Consider the following 21,075-nt stretch of genomic DNA (forward strand, 5'->3'; position numbering starts at 1 on the left):
TGATTAAAATCCATATGGTTTTTGCAAAAAATAAAAAAAGGTCGGATACTTTTCTAACAGACCTCGTATATATATATATATATATATATATATATACACACTCACATACACACACACACGCACGTATGTGTATGTATATATATATACATACATATTCTATTTCTACCTCATTTCCTATGTCTTGTACTGTTACAAGTATTATTATTACTTATCCTTGCACACGCTGTTTGATGAACATTTTCCTCTACTTGCACCCACCTTGTGTGTGTTTTTTTTAAGAGCTGATGTAACATGTGAATTTCTACTCTGTGAGAATAAATTTCAATAAATTTTATCTTTATCTCTGCCTGTCTCTCTCCCTCTCTCTGTCTGTCTGTCTCTCGTTTTCTTGCTCACTTTCTCTCTCCCACTGTCTCTATTTTTCTTCCTCTCTCGCTGTTTTTGTACTGCTCAAACCTCGAACCTTTTGGCAACATGAAGCCTTTCAACTGTAAAATAAATGTATCATCAGCAATGCTCACACCCAGGATTTTAATGGAGACTTTTTTCCCTTTCAGCGGACAGAATCGCTGTTTGGTGTTGTGAAATTGTAGGAACACGGACCCACAACAGGGGCGCAAATGAACGGACAATGGAGGAAGTCAAATAATAACACTTTACTGTTGTGAAGAAGCACAACCAACACGGCGAATTACAATTATGGATAAATAGTCAATTCACAAAAAATGTGTCATGTGGGCCGGCTCGAAGATAAGAGACATCCGTCTAAAGCAGAACCGGAACCACATGATTTCCTCCGCCACCGAACCCCGGGAATACTGTAGCTGCCAAGTCCCGAACACCCAGGTGGCCACTGCCTCCGCTTGTCGGATCTGGTACTGCTGGCGAGGAACAAAAACAGTTAGATGTGGGTGCGCATGCACCCGGCAACACGTACGGTGGGAAGACCACCTCCACCTCTCGTCGAAAAAAGAAACAGAGTATCTACTGTCCAAACACACACAAGCAACAGATATTTCTGTTATAAACACAGTCAGCTGAGAATGTTACCTCCTTGGTAGAGCGATATCTCGGCCAAGAAGTGGAGATGACGTCTTGCAGATATACCGCTGCGGATCAGCTGATTGGTAACAGCTGTCGTAGGTGACAGCTGTCACCCCGGCTGCTCCTGTGAGGTGGCAGCGCCCTCTGGTGCCTGGAGCCCGCACTCCAGGCAGGGTGCCCTCTGGTGGTGGTGGGCCAGCAGTACCTCCTCTTCAGCGGCCCACACAACAGGACCCCCCCCTCAACGGGCGCCTCCGGGTGGCGGCGGTAGAAATCGGCCAGGAGGGCCGGGTCCAGGATGAAGCTCCTCTTCACCCAGGAGCGTTCTTCGGGGCCGTACCCCTCCCAGTCCACCAAATACTGGAAGCCCCGGCCCATCCTTTGGACATCCAAAAGACGGCGCACAGCCCAAGCCGGCTCGCCATCGATGATCCGGGCAGGAGGTGGTGCCGGACCCGGAGTACAGAGGGGTGAGGTGTGATGTGGCTTAATTCTGGACACATGGAAAACGGGATGGATCCGCAGTGAGGCCGGAAGCTGAAGCCTCACCGCGGCTGGACTGATGACCTTGAGGATTTTGAATGGACCAATGTACCGATCCTGCAGTTTAGGGGAGACCACTTGGAGGGGAATGTCCTTTGTTGATAACCACACTTCCTGCCCTGGCCGATACGTAGGGGCCGGGGTCCGCCGACGGTCTGCATGGGCTTTCGTCCTCATCCGGGCCCTGAGCAAAGCAGAACGGGCGGCACGCCACACCCGACGGCACTTCCGCAGGTGGGCCTGGACCGAGGGCACACCGACCTCTCCCTCAACCACCGAAAACAAAGGAGGCTGGTACCCCAGACACACCTCAAAAGGGGAGAGGCCGGTGGCTGACGACACCTGGCTGTTATGGGCATACTCGATCCAGGTCAAATGGGTACTCCAGGCCGCCGGGTGCGCGGCCGTCACGCAACGCAGGGCCTGTTCCACCTCCTGATTGGCCCGTTCTGCTTGCCCGTTGGTCTGGGGATGATACCCGGATGAGAGACTTACCGTGGCCACCAGTTCCCGGCAGAAGCTCCTCCAGACTTGCGAGGAGAACTGGGGACCGCGATCGGAGACGATGTCTGTTGGAATCCCATGCAGCCGGACGACGTGGTGGACCAGGAGGTCCGCTGTCTCCTGGGCAGTCGGGAGCTTCGGGAGGGCCACGAAGTGGGCCGCCTTGGAGAATCGGTCCACTATCGTGAGGATGGTGGTGTTGCCCTGGGACGGTGGGAGACCCGTGACAAAATCCAGGCCGATGTGGGACCAGGGGCGTTGAGGCACGGGTAGCGGCTGGAGCAGTCCCGAAGCCCTGCGATGATCAGCCTTGCCCCTGGCGCAGGTGGTGCAGGCCTGGATATAATCCCGGTCGTCGGCCTCTAGGGACGCCCACCAGAAGCGCTGCCGGACAACTGCCACGGTTCTTCGCACCCCTGGATGACAGGAGAGCTTGGAGCCGTGACAGAAGTCCAGGACTGCAGCCCTAGCCTCTGGTGGGACGTAGAGTCTGTTCTTAGGCCCAGTTCCGGGGTCCGGGCTTCGTGCCAGGGACTCCCGGACGGTTCTCTCTACGTCCCAGGTGAGGGTGGCCACGATAGTGGACTCCGGGATGATGGGTTCCGGTGGATCCGACAACTCCGCTTTGACTTCATCTTCATGTACCCGGGACAAGGCATCCGATCTCTGGTTTTTGGTCCCGGGACGGTAGGTGATCCGGAAGTCAAAACGGCCGAAGAACAGTGACCAGCGGGCTTGCCTGGGGTTCAGCCGCTTGGCGGTCCTGATATACTCCAGGTTCCGGTGGTCAGTGAAAACCGTGAATGGCACGGACGTTCCCTCCAACAGATGTCTCCACTCTTCAAGAGCCTCTTTCACCGCAAGGAGTTCTCGATTGCCGACGTCATAGTTCCGTTCGGCCGGGGTCAACCTGCGAGAAAAATAGGCACACGGGTGAAGGACCTTATCGGTCCTCCCGCTCTGGGAAAGCACAGCTCCTATCCCTGAGTCCGAGGCGTCCACTTCAACCACTAACTGGCGACTAGGATCGGGCTGCACCAGAACGGGTGCAGACGAGAAGCGCCGTTTCAACTCCTTGAACGCGGCATCGCAACGATCCGACCAGGTGAAGGGGACTTTTGGTGAGGTCAGGGCTGTCAGGGGGCTAACTACCTGACTGTAGCCCTTAATGAACCTCCTGTAGAAATTAGCAAAGCCGAGGAACTGTTGCAGCTTCCTACGGCTGGTGGGTTGGGGCCAGTCTCTCACCGCCGCGACCTTGGCCGGATCAGGAGCGATGGAGTTAGGGGAGATGATAAACCCCAGGAAGGACAAAGAAGTGCAGTGGAACTCGCACTTCTCGCCCTTCACAAATAGCCGGTTCTCCAACAACCGCTGCAGGACCTGACGTACATGCCGGACATGAGTCTCAGGATCCGGAGAAAAGATGAGTATATCGTCCAGATATACGAAGACGAATCGGTGCAGGAAATCCCGCAAGACATCATTAACCAATGCTTGAAACGTCGCGGGGGCGTTTGTAAGACCGAACGGCATGACCAGGTACTCAAAATGACCTAAGGGGGTGTTGAATGCCGTCTTCCACTCGTCTCCCTTCCGGATCCGATCCACGTGATATGCATTTCTAAGATCTAGCTTAGTGAACATTTGGGCTCCATGCAGGGGCGTGAACACTGAATCCAACAAGGGCAATGGGTATCGGTTACGAACCGTGATTTCGTTCAGTCCCCTGTAATCAATGCATGGACGTAGTCCGCCATCCTTTTTCCCCACAAAAAAGAAACCTGCACCCATCGGGGAGGTGGAATTCCGGATCAACCCTGCAGCTAGAGAGTCCCGGATGTAGGTCTCCATTGATTCGCTCTCAGGTCGTGAGAGGTTGTACAGCCTGCTGGACGGGAACTCAACGCCTGGAACCAAATCAATGGCACAATCGTACGGGCGGTACGGGGGAAGGGTGAGCGCCAGATCCTTGCTGAACACGTCCACAAGGTCATGGTACTCCACCGGCACTGTCCCAAGATTGGGCGGGACTCTGACCTCCTCCTTAGCCTGGGAACCGGGAGGAACCGAGGAACCTAAACATACCCGATGGCAGGTCTCGCTCCACTGAACCACTACCCCGGACGGCCAATCGATCCGGGGATTGTGTTTTAACATCCAGGGGAACCCTAGAATCACGCAGGAGGTGGCAGGAGTCACAAAAAACTCAATCTCCTCACGGTGGTTCCCTGACACCACCAGAGTTACTGGAGGTGTCTTATGTGTGATTAAAGGGAGTAGGGAGCCATCTAGTGCCCGTACTTGCACAGGTGAAGTAAGTGCCACCAGAGGGAGCCCTGCCTCCCTGGCCCATCTGCTGTCTAGCAAATTCCCTTCAGAGCCCGTGTCCACCAGTGCTGGGGCCTGAAGGGTTAAATCCTTATAAAGGATTGTAACTGGGAGTCGTGTGGCAATATGGGTGTGTCCCACGTGAATGTCTTGGCCCACCCCTAGCCCAGTTTCTAGGGGCGGGCGTTGGTGTTTTAACCGCTCGGGGCAGTCCCTCACTTGATGCTCTATCGAGCCACAAACAAAGCACGCTCCGCGGACCAGCCTCCTCTGTCTATCCGGTGGTCTAAATGTGGCCCTGCTCGTGTCCATAGCTTCATCAGCAGGGGGAGCTGTAACCACACGGAGCGTAGAGGCCGTGGAGCGTGGGGAGGGCGGAGCTCGGTTGGAACCGGAAGGGAGAGGGACGGCGCGTGCCCGGCCACGCCCTTCGTCTCGTTCCCGACGGCGTTCTTCTAACCGATTGTCTAATCGTATAACCAGATCAATAAGCCCGTCTAAATCCCGCGGTTCGTCCTTAGCCACCAGGTGCTCCTTCAGGACCAACGACAGTCCGTTTACGAAGGCGGCACGGAGGGCAGTGCTATTCCAGCCGGACCTCGCCGCCGCGATGCGGAAGTCGACTGCATAAGCAGCTGCGCTCCGGCGCCCCTGTCTCATTGACAGCAGCACGGCTGAAGCGGTCTCTCCTCTATTTGGGTGATCGAACACTGTTCTGAACTCCCTCACAAACCCATCATATGTCTGAAGGAGCCGTGAATTTTGCTCCCAGAGCGCTGTAGCCCAAGCGCATGCCTTACCGCGAAGCAGATTAATCACATAAGCTATCTTACTAGTATCAGTCGCGTACATGACGGGACGTTGTGCGAAGACGAGCGAACACTGCATAAGAAAGTCTGCGCACGTCTCCACACAACCCCCGTACGGCTCTGGAGGGCTTATGTATGCTTCAGGGGAAGGTGGGAGGGGTCGTTGAACGACCTGTGGAATGTCAACGTTGCGCACAGGATCGACAGGAGGGAGAGCCGCAGCAGCGCCCTGAGGGCGCGCTTCCACCTGAGCGGCGAGAGCCTCCACCCTGCGGTTAAGGAGGACGTTCTGCTCGGTCATTAGATCCAACCGAGCCGTAAAGGCGGTGAGGACTCGCTGCAACTCACCTACCATTCCTCCTGCAGACGCCTGTGCGCCCTGTTCTTCCATTGGCCGTTCAACAGCCGGTTGACGCCCCTCGGGGTCCATGACGTTGGCCGAGATATCCTGTTGTGAAAGTGTAGGAACACGGACCCACAACAAGGGCGCAAATGAACGGACAATGGAGGAAGACAAATAATAACACTTTACTGTTGTGAAGAAGCACAACCAACATGGCAAATTACAATTATGGATAAATAGTCAATTCACAAAAAATGTGTCATGTGGGCCGGCTCGAAGATAAGAGACGTCCGTCTAAAGCAGAACCGGAACCACACGATTTCCTCCGCCACCGAACCCCGGGAATACTGGAGCCGCCAAGTCCCGAACACCCAGGTGGCCACTGCCTCCGCTTGTCGGATCTGGTACTGCTGGCGAGGAACAAAAACAGTTAGATGTGGGTGCGCGTGCACCCGGCAACACGTACGGTGGGAAGACCACCTCCACCTCTCGTCGAAAAAAGAAAGAGTATCTGCTGTCCAAACACACACAAGCAACAGATATTTCTGTTATAAACACAGTCAGCTGAGAATGTTACCTCCTTGGTAGAGCGATATCTCGGCCAAGAAGTGGAGATGACGTCTTGCAGATATACCGCTGCGGATCAGCTGATTGGTAACAGCTGTCGTAGGTGACAGCTGTCACCCCGGCTGCTCCTGTGAGGTGGCAGTGCCCTCTGGTGCCTGGAGCCCGCACTCCAGGCAGGGTGCCCTCTGGTGGTGGTGGGCCAGCAGTACCTCCTCTTCAGCGGCCCACACAACAGTTTGGCTTCTCCTCAGAAGCACGCTGAGCTGGCACTTGACAGCCTCGGGACAGTGAAGCGGCTAAATTTTTCAGAAAATCCGTGCTCGATGAACAGACAATTTGAACCCGAGAGCTTGGGCAGAAATTTGCCGCTATCCGCAGCTAGAATCCTCCCGTTCAGCAGCAAACAAGCAGAGAGCAAACAACAGCAGTTGAGAGGATTCACAGTGGCTCTTCTCCGGTATCAGAAAATGTCATGGGTTGGATCAGTATTTTCCGATACGTGAATTATGTCAGTATCGGAAGCTGATCCCGATACCAGATCGGATTGGTCGCAATCTTAATTTTCACGCGTGGATCGGATGGTTTGAAGCCATTAATGCAGCACAGACTCTGATGTTTGGGAAAACACCAGTTTCAGTTGTGAATTTCTTTTGGATGTGGAACATTCCACAGAGTGACTGACAGTTGTCCCTGAAAAAGTTGAGTCCAGCGCAAACCATCTTACTGTGGCATTTATGTTATTGTTTACATAACACAATTTATATTCCAGAAAATATTGCATTTTTTTTTCTGGCTGCAGAGAGACTGTTTCATTCAGAGTGAGTGACAAAGTGAGACACACGCTCAGACAATATGACCATCTTCACTTGAACACAACTGTTAATTGGACAAACTAAACATTATTTGGTGACTGTTTCAATTGTTTCATGGCAATTATGCTATAAAAGATAAATAAAACACTGACAAACAGCGGCAAATGTTTCTGCTGCCGTTCTGTGGCTGACTGCACGAGTCAAATGTGTGTGCACAGGTAGAGCCCAACCAATATGGATTCTTGAGGGGGCCGATACAGATGCTGGTATTAGAAAGTAAAAAATGCATGATACCAGTATAGAGACACCGAAATTATTTTTAATTGGAACAAGTTCCCTTTAATTTTGAATGTATTATACAAAAGTAATACTAATGATTACAACTTGTTTGGAATTTTCCCTTGAACCTGTAACTTCACTGCAAAACAAGCAAAAACCATCACAACTTGGATTGCAACTTTAGAAAAGCTACTACAGCATCACAAAGTACCAAGGCACTGCAGCAGCAGCTTATACAGATTAGAAGTGAAAAAAATAATAATCTGTGCATTCATTGACTGAATGGGGACACCATGAAATGACAAAGAGACTGCAATTTTTTTTAGTCACATAGAGTCCCAGATCCTACAAATTCCCAAACGCTAAATCATACTCTGACTATTTATAATGCACCTGAGCTGAAATATTTCAGCACAGCAGGAGGGCAATGTTTCTCTCACACACAATAATAACAACAACAACAACAACAATATATGTGCATCTTAAAAGCTCAAATGTTTCAGCACAGGAGGACAATCCAGGGCTCGACATAGCCATTTGCCTGCTGGCCCGGCACCAATTTGGCCCACTTTCGGGCCACTACAATTTATCAAATGATGGCCCACTCGGGCAACTACAAAAATATGCAAGGAATGCTAGGAAATTCTTTTGACAAAAACTACAGATTTCGTTTATTTCTATTCATATTCAGAGATCAAGGATCCACCATGTAGAGTTTATTTAGGTCCAGAGTTTAAGGATCCAGTGACCAATTTCATATTTACTTTAAGACTCAATAAAATGTTGCTGACATAGAAAACCTTTAAAGTCTACTTTTAGTATACAGAAAATTCACAAGCGGTATTGATAAGGAATCAGACTGATAATGGTATCGATAGATAAAATCTTATCAATATCCATCCCTAACCACGCTCCATGCTCCCACAGAATCTCGCACATATTGAAACGTATGTTGTCGATGCATGGAGTGTGCGTTTGGCCGTTTCCATCACCGATCTTCGGCAATGTTCATTAGTATCTTTAAATGCGCGGGAAGCTGCAGGAAACAAAGACAACAACAACGCAAATCTAACAGAACGCTTTGAAATTTGAATTGAAATATGTTTAAACTACATCCACCCAAACCCAGACAACAACCAGGAAAGAGTTTTGCTAAAGGAATTGGCAAGAAGAGGAAGCTTAGTGATGATGAGTTAAGGGAGAGAGACAAGCTGTATGAAAGAAACAAGAGGAAGAGAGGTTATGTCCCGACCTGGCCACAGAAATGGACGTGGCTTGGTCATGAACAAGCGAAGAATGAGGTTTTCTGCCAAACCTGCAGGGCCTATCTGCCGTATGCTGACAAGTAAGTAAAATATATGCTTGGTCCTGGGAGACCCTGGCTGTTTTGAAGCTAGTTTAAAAGTCTAACCAGCTTGTCTTTGTGGAAACCCCACGGTTACAACATTAGCAAAGGAGCCAAGCATAATTATTTTAAACATTTTTAGATCTATAACTCCAATCCAGACAAGGCATATGTTTTAGTTTTGATATGGACCTACATCTGTATTTTACATTTCTGTGAGTTAGCCAACTCTGAGGGTTGCTTAAAAAATGCCCTCTAAATTTTATGTGAGTCACTTTATTTTTCTTACACTTGAGAATGCCCTCTGATAAATTCTATTTTTTTTTTTTTTGTTTTTTTACTTCATGGTCCATAGACTATTTTATGTTTTTTCTGGATTGGTTTATGTTATGTAGGCAGTTTTATTTGCAGGATTTCAAGGTGGAATATCATGAACTTTCGCACGCAAAACCATGGGCCAGTGCTCCTACACTGTGGGCCACTAACTTCTAAATTCTAATTGGCAAATTGGTTTATGTCAAGCCCTGCAATCTCTCTCTCTCTTTCATTCACATTCACACACACACACAATAACAATATTTACAATGTGCGATAGCTAAAATGTTTCAGCACAGCATGTTCACACGCACACACCGTTGAGAGAGGAGCTACAGTGGAAGATAATATGATGTGTGTCAGAACTGACAGGTCGCAGCCTCAGTCAGTCGTACAGAAATCAGAGTGGAAGTGAAGCTTTTAGTGGAGCTCTTAAAAGGGCAGAGACGTTAGCTGTGTTAGCTTTACCTCCTCTCTCCGGGATGAGGCTCAAAGTACAAACTATGTTCTGCTCACATTAGAGACAATATGTGGGTGTTTGGCAGTGTGGTGCTGTAATTTGTCACAAAAGGCCTTTTTCTCTTTTACCACTGCACAATTTATGAAATATGCTATGCTAATATTAGCAGCAGAAACACACAGGCCTAAACATCGCATTTATTCCCATCGGCACAATCTGCTATCTCAGAGACAAACTAAACCTTTAAGTGAAAAACACTAAGACCGTGTGCCTCAGCCTCACCTGTTTGCGGAGACAATCTGAGGATAACTTCCCAGCTAGGTGGAGGTGATGTTGATGTCTGGATCCGGAACATCGAATCCTGTGTCGTAGGTTGGGCCGTTTCCGCCGACGCTTTGTATCGAAGCTTGTATCAAAGCTTGCATGACATCGGAAGCTACGTTTCGAACCTATTGTGGTACGTGCCACACACATATGTCGTTGACAGCATCAGTGAGAGAGTGGCACAAGTAACGACGTTTTAGGAAAGTTTAAACAATCTGAGATGGGCGTTGCAAACTCGTCCGTAAGAAAAGTAGTTACTGGCTGTCCTAAAAGTCGCTAGAAGTCGCTAAATTACGTCATCATCTAATTAGCATATTATTTGCATAACATGATGTAAGAGATGCTGTAGGAAAAAAGAATAATGTGGGAGAGACAAAAAACGAAACGTGAGTAAAACCACCTTAATAATATTTAGAACTACGAATAAACTTGATTCTTGGTCTGTCCATTTATTTTGCTATTATAATTATCCATCACGTCTCAAAATAATAACTTCTCAAGGCCAGGCTGCGTAGCAAAAGGGGTAAATTGGCTGATAGGTTTGCAATTCAATCATCAGATCATCGCAGCAGCAGCAGCGATTTAGGTGAGAAACAATTTTTTGTTTGTTTTAGGTCCCGCCCTGTTTGAGAGCGGCATCTAAAACGAACAAAAAAAAAATTGTTTCTCGCCTAAATCACGTGCGGTGGCATCGCGGGTGCGTGATTCATTTGCACTTTGAATGTGGAGGAGTGTAGATCTCAGTCCGCTCTACTCCCAGTGCTTTGCAGCTGCCAAAAAATTTGACCCTGGACTTTTTGGTCCAGACTGGCCCACCACTACAATCCGCGTGCAGATATTTTGCCTACTCGCCCCCTGTTGAAGTACATATAAATACCAAAGCCCTTAATAACACGGCTAAACTGAACAATATGCCATGATCTGCCTCCCTGTCCTGTTTTTATTCCTATTGTAGTTTGTGGGTTTTGTCTCCAGGTGGCGCACTCAGAGCCGAGTCCACCTGCTGCGCTTCACCGCTCATCACAGCCACACACCTGCCCTGTATGAGCGGCTGATGAGCAGCGGGCTACATAAACCCCAAGTTTCAGCTCAGCAGTTGCCAGATACTTGCTAGAGCCTTCCAAATTCCAGATGCTCCTGGTATTCCCTGAAGCTTGTTGATGATTTCTGACGCTTCCAGCAAATCCAAGACTCCTGACCTTGACCTTGTCTTCCTGCTGCTTCCATGTGCTAAGACGATGGAGTTTTGCGCAGCTACATTCAAGGTAACCTGGTCAGCTCTCTAATTCCCGTATTAGAGTGTGTTGTCTTTCCTGATGTTTCCAGACACTAATATGCATGGCTCCCACGCTGCACCGGCTCTTGGTCCTACGGTTTCCTACACAGCAACGTCACTTTGGAACTCTCCGGCTCTCAGCTCAGAGCGTGCTGCTCTGCTTCACTGCAGTTAAGTTCCTTCATGTTTCTGTGGGATTCCATTCTCACATATTCCCCAACCAAGAACTGTTCCAAGAACTACAAGAACTACGTGACCTCTGGCATCGCCAAGCCGTGCTTAATTGGAACTGTGTAACAGATGCGCAACACTTGACCTCTGAAGATAATTCATGAAGTATGTACAACTCCTGAACTGCAAACCTTATTTTCTAAGTGGAGAACATTATTTGCAATCACTCACTATCTCTCTCCTCTGTTCTCCTAGTTCCTGGTCTCGTTTCTGTATGTCCCACCTGGTCCCGGCTCTGAACATTCCAAGATCTCAGTTCATCCTCAAGACTGGTTCGGGAACCTGCATCTCCCTAATTTCCATCACCACAAGCAGGCTGACTCTCCAGTCTGCAGGCACCCCCAGCGCAGCATTATTATTTTCCTTCTTGTAAATAAATATCTTTTGTTCACAACCCACTCTGTTCCTTGCTCCCAGCATTTGGATGCATAGCCTGCAACAGTCCGGTCCTGTCCGGACCCCTAACCATAACACAATATCCCTTTATATTCTGGAGCCTTGAATAAAATAAATGATGACTACACAGTATGTTGCTCATGTAGTCTTAAGAAGGATGCTGGAGAAAGGATTTAAGATTCAAGAGTGTTTATCACTCACTCACTCATAGGCAGTGAAAGGGTCATGGCATTGGCAGGCTGGCACTTGGGATGGGTGACATAATCTACGGGTTGGCTTTGGGTCTCTGGTCTCCTCAGGAGATGATGTACTGGGCCTGCTGCTGCCTCTCACAAACCTGGACATAAAAAGTAGAGGAATAGTGTGGAATATGTTTGAGCAAAATTACATGCAAAAAATGAGTCTGGATGCAATCAGAACTTTGGTTAGTTGCCTTAAGTATGGAAAACAATATTGTAATGATCTGAACAATGGAGAAAACACTTTTTACAGCTCAGCATAATGTACAGCCAATAAAGCACAACAAAAGAGGATATACTTGCATTTTGTGCAATGAGTAATATGCATGCAGGTGTTTTATTGTGACAGTAGTTAGTCTGTGTTTTATTAGTTTTAACTGTATAATGTGAAAATGTTGTATGCAAAAGTTTGGGCACTCCTGATAATTTTCATGATTTTCCTTTATAAATCATTGGTTGTTTGGATCAGAAATTTCAGTTAAATTTATCATATAGCAGACAAACAGTGATATTTGAGAAGTGAAATGAAGTTTGTGGTATTTACAGAAAGTGTGCAATAATTATTTAAACAAAATTAGGCAGGTGCATAAATTTAGCACTAATTACTGGAACACAAAATTGGTTTAATAAGCTCATTGACCCTTGACCTCCACACACACACACACACACATATATATATATATATATATATATATATATATATATCATAGAATGCATCCGTCCTCACGGATCAGACACCTCTCTTGCAGTAGACACCCTGTGTGAAACTCTCATTGGATTTAATGTTGTATGCTAATGGCATTAGCACTTTTAGCAGCTGTCAGTAGGGTTGCCAACTCTCTGAAAAATAAATAAGGGACACCTCGCCAGGGCCGACCGACCATTGCCTTCACCCTTCCCAGCGTCTGTGTGAAACGATTTTTAACCATTTGACTGATGACTTGACCCTGAATTTAGGTAGATGCATACATGCATTTGTTCTGATATGAACACATGGAAAACAAATTATTATTTAGCAATTTATTTTCAGTGCAAAATAAATTTTCGCTCACAATTTCAATATGAGCATTCTGTCTTCTTTAAAAATAAATCTCTGTAGTGCTATTGCTTAACTTAAAATTGTATAAATTAACAAAAAAACAATAGAAAATTGGCATCATCCAAAACAATGTAACAGTGCAAAACAATGTAACAGTGCACATTTACACATTTAGTGTAATAAAAAGTGCAAAAAAATAAAGTCTGAAAAGTAAACAATACTGTTGTCGCGGACCTTTTCCACCCAGCCATTTTTCTTTTCTCATTCTCCCCTGTATTTTTGCATTTTTTTTTGTTTTTTTAGGAGTAACGACGTTACAGACATTGCTGTCCGTAGACATATCTGCAGTGCCAGTGTCGGTGTCTGCATCGATATCAGCCATGCTGATTTGTTATTGTCGTCCAACGACTGTCGTCGGCTCATGACGTCGGTATCTTCTTGCGAGCAGATGTCCCTCGACCAATGAGATAAGTGATTCTGTATTGTCAACTCGTGTCTGTCACCTCATTGGTGAAAAGCAGGAGAGAGGCTGGGATCAAATTTACCGTAAGTTTCCATATAAACCGCCAGTCAATTCCATTGACATTTTACAGACTTTTTGATTCTCACAGAAATACGGGACAAACTGCATCCCGTTTCAGGTCAATACGGAATGCACACTTTTATTTCCAAATAAGGGACGATTCCGTTTTTCAAGGGACGGTTGGCAACCCTAGCTGTCAGTAACTTCATCCTTTATCTCCACGTATGTATGATTACTGGAAAAAATATGTGGCTCATAACTTTTAATGTCTACAACAGAGTAAACCATTAGGAGAACCACCGCACAGTCCCCAAAAATATGATTTAATAAACACCAAAACCCAGGTTAGGGTTAGGTGGTTCGGACTTCATAGGGAGGCATGTTTGGGCATCGCTCCGCCACCGAAGAAAACCCATGTAGGTTTTGTCTTTACATAAAATACGGTATTAACCTCTTAAACCCTAGAGTCCCCAAATTTGGGGACTTGCCCTGTTTTGAAACATTTGAACACTCATACGAGGTCTATTAGAAAAGTATCTGACCTTATTATTTTTTTCAAAAACCATATGGATTAGAATCACGTGTGATTGCGTCAGACAAGCTTGAACCCTCGTGCGCATGCGTGAGTTTTTCCACGCCTGTCGGTTGCGTCATTCGCTTGTGAGCAGGCTTTGAGTGAGGAGTGGTCCACCCCCTCGTCGTTGCTGTGGGGCGTGCCGCGCTCCAAAGCCGCCATCGACAGGCTGAATGACCATTTCATTTCTAAACGGATGGCTGTCTGGATCTGTGACCATCGTGTGCCATTTCTCTGGTTATCACAAGAGCTGGACATCAACCATTTTCCGGCAGATTTCACTTTTAACAAGAGATTTTGTCATGGAAAGCCGAGCAGAGGCTTCGCGCGTCACGATGGATTCGCTACTGGAGCGAGACAAAACCACCTCCATTTTCGTCTCACAGGACGGCTTTGAGATGGCATTCAGACAGCTGTTGGTGGTTTTTCCATCGAGTGATTATCCGAGAAATTGTGGATGTGCCTGGACATGCCAGAACATGTCCGTGAGGCTTCATCACGGCGTTGCTTTGCGCCATGCGGCACAGCGCGGCGCGCCCCACAGCCGCTGGGGGCCGTCCTTAAAGCGACAGTAACACTCCTTATTCTCTACCAAGCCCATAACATTTTCACCAAAAGCCAGATAATTTTTTCTAATGGTTTCCAGCTGCCAGTCTCTAACAGTTTCTGAAAAAATTCTGATGGAAAAAAAGCCCAAATCATTCCGCCATTTCCTGGCAATGAAACCAGTGACCATTCCTCACTCAAAGCCTGCTCACAGGCGAATGACGCAACCGACAGGCGTGGAAAAACTCACGCATGCACACAAGGGTTCAAGCTTGTCTGACGCAATCACACGTGATTCAAATCCATATGGTTTTTGAAAAAAATAATAAGGTCGGATACTTTTCGAATAGACCTCGTAACTTACCAATGCTGACACCAACATACACTTATTATACATCAAAATGTCAAGCGAAGTTTCCTCTACAAAAGTATCCACTTCAATCACACATCAACTAACAGCTGAAAGGCCACGCAAATAAAGACATAAATCAGAATTCATTTTTTGGGAAAAAACTTATTTACTTTCCATTTTTTTTGCATCCACAACATCCCCTAGGACCTGTGTTTTAGCTGATCCAAACTTTTTCATTTTTTGGGCTTGTACAAGCTGAGAAATAAATCATAATGTATGGGTATGTGATTTTGGTGAAATAGGCTCTAGGGCTTAAGGGGTTAAGTATATTTTCAATATAAAAAAGTGAAGATTTGCATGCATCACATAACTTTTGTCTTTACATAAAAATACAGTAATAAGTATTCTTTCAATTTAAAAAGCTGTAGGGAGTTTTTAATAACCTCTGTGGTCTGATTCACCACAACTTGCCTTCAGGTGTTTATTGCTGTAACAGCAGCATTCTACGTATTTGGTCACACCATGCAGATCAAAGCTTTCTGGATGCTTTCGAGGTCTTTCATCTGCCTGCCACACAGAGCTGTACCTTTCAGTCACCAAGCACAAAGTTATATGTGATTTTGATGTGTTTCTTTCTGCCTGCAACATATCTTATGCAAATTAATGTCTGCCCTCAGAGCATCTCAGAGCTGCCTTTTTTTACGTCCCATGTCCTGCAGCGGGTGTTACACACCGGGATGCAAAGCGTATTCCATCCAGACGTTAAAGGTCTCTTTCATGAACCGCGGGTGGCAGGTGACCAACTGTTCTCGGTCATATACAAATGATCAATTATCACCCGAGTCTCACTGCCCTTCCTTTGTTGATGAAAACAAAGCGTTTCCTACTCTATACAATTACAGACTTTTGATTGGACCATGATTATGCGGACCTGGACCAGGTCCACATAATCATGGTCTCTACCACCACAGCCAAACCATTTTGAGATGGTCTGGCTGTGGTGGTAGAGAGAAGTGGGCTTCCAGAACACTCAGGCACAAGAAGCAGGAGGATGGCAACAGCTGCAGGATTTAATACATTTCTTTTGACCATTTTTGTACTAAGCTGTACTAATGTCTAAATATGCAGAATGCCTTATTTGCAGTTTATCAAAGCCGACCTCAGCAAAGGAGAGTTGGTGAATACTGAAACCCACCAGCAAGCAATTGCTCAGACTCGTTTGAAAATGGCTTGTTCCCTACTGGAGAGAGGAGGTGTACCAGGACAAAACTAAGACTAAACCAAGTCTAAAAAAGGTTTAATAGGGTCTAAATCAGGAATAAACCTATCTTATCTAACCTAGGTGGAAATAGGGTCTAAAACTAGGACTGAACAGTTGTCCACACCTCATCTCAGGCCCCTATCACTCACTATCCTGGACTACAACTCCACCAAAGGAGGAGTTGACAATCTGGGCAAAGTCACATTAACATACAGCTGCCCTTGGTGACTTTCTACAACATTGCAGACATGTCTGCTTACAATGCCTATGTCTTGTGGATTGACTTCAACCAGCAATTGAATGCTGGCAAATTGTACCAACGTCTGCTTTTCCTGGAAGAACTTGGCAAACTACTTGTCACTTCCAAGATCCAATGGTGAGCCAGGCCAGCTTGATCCTCAGCAGCTGCAGCTGTCATTGAAAAGGTCATGCTCAGGTTATCCAACCAATCTGCAATGAATCCAGAGAATACAGGTGTAAACAATGTCGATGTGCACACTCACAGCTATTATTACCAGTGAACTCCAGCCGTCTGGTAGGTGATACAGAGTCCCTCAATGTAGACTAAATCACTTTAAAAACTCATTTCTGCCCACATCAGTTAGAGTTTTAAACAATGGTTCCTGGGATATGTAGCAGGATTGTGCATTAATGTCAAGGTGTCACTGCTATTTAGTGTTATTTATTCATTGTAATTTACTGTATTGTCAGAATTTTCCTTTCAACCATATGTGTGAGACTGCTGTGCAATATGGGTGTGTGTATTAGGAATATGTGCAATATGCATGAACCATCTGTGTGAGACTCCTCTGGAAAAGGGGTATGTGCAATATTGGTGTATGTATTAAGTTACGTGCAATATGCATGTCATGTCATTATGTTATGTCATTATGCCTTGGCAGCTTTATCTGTGCAGCTCTTGGAGTCCAAGAAAAATTTCCCGGAAGGGACAATAAAGTGTAACATATCAGATCGTATCATATCGCATTGTATCGTATCGTATCGTATTGTCTGTCGCTCCCAAGAAGACAACAAAACAAGTACGTCTTGTGTAAAATGTAAGAATTACATTTGCAGAAATGACACAGTTACATTCTGTACATCATGTGGAGAATGCTGAAAATGTTAATCATTGAAAATCTGAGAAAATGTGGCAAGTTAAATAAAAAAGTGTCTGTGAATAGGGAAAAGCTTTAACTAAATACTTCTTAATAGAATTGGAATTAAAAACATATATGTCATGAATGAGTCTATGGGGGAATGTATTGTTGTATTATTTTTCTCTCTGTTGGATTATTTTCTCACTGTTATGGTTGCTTGGGGTTTTGGTGGAGGGACTTTTCTTGACTGGTGTCTGATGCCTGGTGTTGGACATTCCCTTCCTGTCCTCTTTCCTGCTTGCCACGCCCTATTCCAGATCCTTCCTCATACACCTGCCTTTCATTTCCCTTTAATAACTTCCCCTATTTAAGTCACACCTTCTACCCTACCTGTTTGGAGATTGCTGAGCCTTGAGCCACTTTTGAGCACTTTCTTCTGAGTGTTTTTGCCTCTGATTGACTACACATGTTTTTGACCTGCCTGCTTGTTTTTTGACCCTGTCACTGCCTTTGGTTAAGGTGCCTTCACACATAACATGAATGTGGGTGAATCAGGCTGATCCGGGCGGAAACAAGCCAAATGGGTGACATCCGAAAAAGTCGAGCCACATTCGGGAGGGATAGAAATTCGGCGAGGCACAAACAAATGATGTCTGAATGCCACCTGAATACCCAGAATATGTGTGGAAGCCACCACGAATGATTCCTGCACATTTGCTGTGCAGAAGCTGCAGAATCCAGGTAACACTGTTGTGAAAGTGTAGTGACACGGACCCACAACAGGGGGCGCAAATGAACGGTCAATAGATGAGCCAAAAAGTAACAATTTAATGTTGTGAAGGTGCACAACGAATATACAAACAATCTCAGAATCTGATAACAGTCAATCCACAAAGGTGACGTGTGGGCAGGCTCGAGGATAGAAGATGTCTGCCCTGAGAAGAGCCGGAACCACACGATTTCCGCCGCCACCGAACCTGGTGAATACTGGAGCCGCCAAGTCCCGAATTCCCAGGTGATCACCGTCCCCGACTGTGGGATCTGGTACTGCTGGTGAAGAGCAAAGACAGTCAAGTGTGGGTGTGTGTACACCCCGTAACAACAACGGTGGGAATGCCACCTCCACCTCTAATACACACTCGTGCAGCGTCTGTGTAACCACTTAACTGACGGGAAGTAGGACGAAACAGTCGCGACCCACGCTGGTCCTCTGGTTGGACAGCTGCAACACAATCAATCAATCTGGGTTATATGGAGTGAGATGATGAAGAATGAGTGACAGCTGTCAGGAAATAATGAGTGACAGCTGTCACTCCCGGCTGTGTCCGTGGCGGCAGCGCCCTCTCGTGCCTGAAGCCCGCACTTCAGGCAGGGCGCCCTCTCGTGGTGGGCCAGCAGTACCTCCTCTTCTGGCGGCCCACACAACAGGACCCCCCCCCCTCAACGGGCGCCTCCTGGTGCCCGACCAGGCTTATCGGGGTGTCGACGGTAGAAATCGGCCAGGAGGGCCGGATCCAGGATGAAACTCCTCTTCACCCAGGAGCTTTCTTCGGGTCCATACCCCTCCCAGTCCACCAGATATTGGAACCCCCGGCCCATTCGACGGACGTCCAGGAGCCGGCGCACTGTCCAGGCCGGCTCCCCGTCAATGATCCGGCAGGAGGCGGCGCCGGACCGGGAGCACAGAGGGGTGAGGTGTGGTACGGTTTGAGTTTGGAGATGTGGAACACCGGGTGGATCCGCAGTGAAGCTGGGAGCTGGAGCTTCACTGCGGCAGGGCTAAGGATCTTGAGGATGCGAAATGGGCCGATGAACCTGTCCATCAGTTTTGGTGACTGTACTTGAAGTGGGATGTCCTTCGTCGACAACCACACCTCCTGCCCGGGCTGGTATGCAGGGGCCGGGGACCGCCGGCGGTCTGCATGAGTCTTGGCCCTCGTCCGGGCCTTCAACAAGGCAGAACGGGCGGTGCGCCACACCCGACGGCACCTCCGAAGGTGGGCCCGGACCGAGGGCACACCGACCTCTCCCTCCACCACGGGAAATAATGGGGGCTGGTACCCCAAACACACCTCAAATGGGGAGAGGCCAGTAGCAGAAGACACCTGGCTGTTATGCGCATACTCGATCCAGGCCAGATGGTTACTCCAGGCCGTCGGGTGCGCGGATGTTACACAGCGGAGGGTCTGTTCCAGCTCCTGGTTGGCCCGCTCTGCCTGTCCGTTCGTCTGTGGATGGTACCCGGACGAGAGGCTCACGGTGGCCCCCAGTTCCCTGCAGAAACTCCTCCAGACGTGAGAGGAAAACTGGGGACCACGATCCGAGACTACGTCAGTGGGAATCCCATGCAGACGGACGACGTGGTGGACCAGGAGGTCCGCTGTCTCCTGGGCCGTAGGGAGCTTCGGGAGGGCCACGAAGTGGGCTGCCTTGGAGAATCGGTCCACTATCGTGAGGATGGTGGTGTTGCCCTGGGACGGTGGGAGACCCGTGACAAAATCCAGGCCGATGTGGGACCAGGGGCGATGAGGCACAGGAAGCGGTTGGAGCAGACCTTGGGACTTCCTGTGGTCAGCCTTGCCCCTGGCACAGGTGGTGCAGGCCTGGATGTACTCCCGGACGTCGGCCTCCATAGACGCCCACCAGAAGCGCTGCCGGACAACTGCCACGGTCCTTCGCACCCCTGGATGACAGGAGAGCTTGGAACCATGACAGAAGTCAAGGACCGCAGCCCTGGCCTCTGGTGGGACATATAGTTTGTTTCTTGGTCCAGTTCCCGGGTCCGGGCTTCATGCCAGGGCCTCCCGGACGATCTTCTCCACGTCCCAGGTGAGGGTGGCCACGATAGTGGACTCAGGCAGGATGGGCTCCGGTGGATCCGACAGTGCAGTCTTGACCTCTTCTTCGTGTACCCGGGACAAGGCATCCGACCTCTGGTTCTTGGTCCCGGGGCGATAGGTGATCCGGAAGTCAAAACGCCCGAAGAACAGTGACCAGCGGGCTTGCCTGGGGTTCAGCCACTTGGCGGTCCTGATATACTCCAGGTTCCGATGGTCAGTGAAAACCGTGAACGGCACAGACGCTCCCTCCAACAGGTGTCTCCACTCCTCAAGAGCCTCTTTCACCGCAAGGAGTTCTCGATTGCCGACGTCATAGTTCCGTTCAGCCGGGGTCAACCTGCGAGAAAAGTAGGCACACGGGTGAAGAACCTTATCGGTCTCTCCGCTCTGGGATAGCATGGCTCCTATCCCTGAGTCAGAGGCGTCCACTTCAACCACGAACTGGCGGCTAGGGTCGGGCTGCACCAAAACTGGCGCAGTAGAGAACCGTCATTTCAAGTCCTTGAACGCGGCTTCGCACCGATCCGACCAGGTGAAGGGGACTTTTGGAGAGGTCAGGGCTGTCAGGGGGCTAACTACCTGACTGTAGCCCTTAATGAACCTCCTATAGAAATTAGCGAAGCCGAGGAACTGTTGCAGCTTCCTACGGCTTGTTGGTTGGGGCCAATCTCTCACCGCCGCGACCTTGGCCGGATCAGGGGCGACGGAGTTAGAGGAGATGATAAACCCCAGGAAGGACAAAGACGTGCAGTGAAACTCGCACTTTTCGCCCTTCACAAACAGTCGGTTCTCTAACAACCGCTGCAGGACCTGACGTACATGCTGGACATGGGTCTCAGGATCCGGAGAAAAGATGAGAATATCGTCCAGATATACGAAGACGAATCGGTGCAGGAAGTCCCGCAAGACGTCGGTAACCAAGGCTTGGAATGTCACGGGGGCGTTGGTGAGGCCGAACGGCATGACCAGGTACTCAAAGTAGCTAACGGGGTTTTAAATGCCGTCTTCCATTCGTCTCCCTT

At 48.1% G+C, this 21,075-nt stretch overlaps 1 protein-coding gene across 3 annotated transcripts in view; it reads right to left on the reverse strand.

Annotated features, from left to right (window-relative positions):
- ckap5 (cytoskeleton associated protein 5) overlaps positions 1-9,758 on the reverse strand; it is a 250,007-nt gene extending 240,249 nt beyond the window's left edge. For 2 of the 3 annotated variants that reach the window (XM_034175712.1, XM_034175711.1), the window contains exon 1: positions 9,635-9,758. The gene's annotated coding sequence lies outside the window, so the exon portion shown is untranslated. The remainder of the gene's footprint in view (positions 1-9,634) is intronic. The other variant, XM_034175713.1, reaches the window with a different exon arrangement.
- Positions 9,759-21,075: the final 11,317 nt, after the last annotated feature.

The sequence above is a fragment of the Thalassophryne amazonica genome, chromosome 8 (genome assembly GCF_902500255.1).
Source record: "Thalassophryne amazonica chromosome 8, fThaAma1.1, whole genome shotgun sequence".
Lineage (NCBI taxonomy): Eukaryota > Metazoa > Chordata > Actinopteri > Batrachoidiformes > Batrachoididae > Thalassophryne > Thalassophryne amazonica.